At 40.6% G+C, this 1,574-nt stretch overlaps 1 protein-coding gene across 2 annotated transcripts in view; it reads right to left on the bottom strand.

Moving 5' to 3' along the window:
• sema4c (sema domain, immunoglobulin domain (Ig), transmembrane domain (TM) and short cytoplasmic domain, (semaphorin) 4C) overlaps positions 1–230 on the bottom strand; it is a 49,225-nt gene extending 48,995 nt beyond the window's left edge. For both annotated transcript variants that reach the window (XM_062543095.1, XM_062543096.1), the window contains exon 1: positions 1–230. This exon is cut by the window's left edge and continues 283 nt beyond it. The gene's annotated coding sequence lies outside the window, so the exon portion shown is untranslated.
• Positions 231–1,574: the final 1,344 nt, after the last annotated feature.

Genomic DNA, 1,574 nt, shown 5'->3' with positions numbered 1-1,574 from the left:
GAACTCTGTCAGTTCACTCCCCTCGCCAGGTTTTGCCGCTGGAGAGCGCATATAGGATAAACATAGCATATGATCCAGATTGACTTTTAACATTCGCACGCGGTCCGTATCTCCAAAGTCCCGGTGCGTTAGAATGATTCAACGCAATTTTAAAAAACCGACAGAATAGGCTGTGGCTGTGACGCTGGCTTGGCGTGGCGCTGGAGAGCCTGTGAAATGTAAGACCACTACTTTCGTTACACTGCAGTGAGCTGCACTCCCCTTGATGAGTATCGTTGTGCGAACTAGGGCCAGACCAATACAAAGACATATCCCCGCCCATACCCCTGTCCGGTACCGGGCAACGGGTGCAATCTTATTATCTATGATTTCATTTCATGAGATTGCATAATTTCAATAATGGTGATGTCAATAGCAACACTCACATTACCTATTATGTCAACACCGATAATATTGATCATATCGCCTTGCAATGTATTTGATCAAAGGTAGGCTAATTTAAAAAATAATAGCGTTTTCATGGTGATGTAAATTAGGCTACATCCACATAAACAGAAATCCTCAGCCTGCTGAAATACAAGTAAACAAACACGATGTACAGTTATGATTCAAGATTAGGATGAAAGATTATGAGGGAGACATCCACTCTTTAAATAATCCTCTGAGATTTCAGTAGAGTTGGATTAGAAAGGATTGGTGCGAAAAATTAAACTCTTGACTATGATTGTCTTGTTTTTGCAAGACCACTGTTTAAAATTCATATGAACCATTATTGCTGGTAATGAAACTATACATAATATTCTGTAGCAAGCTGATTATTCAAAGATGATATGATGTTTTTTCCTGATAAACCCGTAGTAATCCAGGGAAGTGACCTATATTATTTATGATCAAAACAATATTGAAGTCTGAGCAGACAAGACTAGAGGTTTGCAGCAGAAATGTCTTTTGTTCCTTTCTTAATGCGACTAATCCACCTATCTAATCAGATAAAATGAACATCGCCTAGGTGTTTTTCTTTAGATGCCCGCTCCAATTGCACATTATTTTTTCACAGATAAACATCTTAGGCTGCAAACATCACTTTAAAAAAATAAATAAAAACCCAGCAGTTGCATCAGCATGTACATCTGTTCTGGCCTGTACAACACTGGCATCCACAATGAACTGCACACTCCAGGGTCAAAGGAGAATGAGAAAACCTCCACGGTGATGTACAGTCTTGGTCCGGTTCCAGCCTCAGAATGTAAATGAGAGTTAATGGCCAAGACAAATGAAAGCAAGCTCCTGAGCACTACTGTCCGACGTGCCCCGACAGATCCAATGGGGACATCTTTTAAAGGTTCCCAATTAGACCCAAGAATGGCGAAATTATCTCCATGGGCCAATTAGGTAAATACTAATTATAATTCAGTGGTTGAATGCCTCTCTGGAGCTGAAGCAGACACTAGTAGAAGCCCTTGTCGGCCAAGGTGAAGTGTGAGAACAAAACATTCTTGAAGGAGTGTTGTGCAGAGGATTGCATGATTTTTTGGATAGAGCAATCACACAGAGGCTCTTCAATGCGATTATAA

The sequence above is a fragment of the Sardina pilchardus genome, chromosome 8 (genome assembly GCF_963854185.1).
Source record: "Sardina pilchardus chromosome 8, fSarPil1.1, whole genome shotgun sequence".
Taxonomy (NCBI): domain Eukaryota; kingdom Metazoa; phylum Chordata; class Actinopteri; order Clupeiformes; family Clupeidae; genus Sardina; species Sardina pilchardus.
Note: the sequence above shows the minus strand (reverse complement) of the source record. Positions and strands in the feature narration are given on the sequence as shown.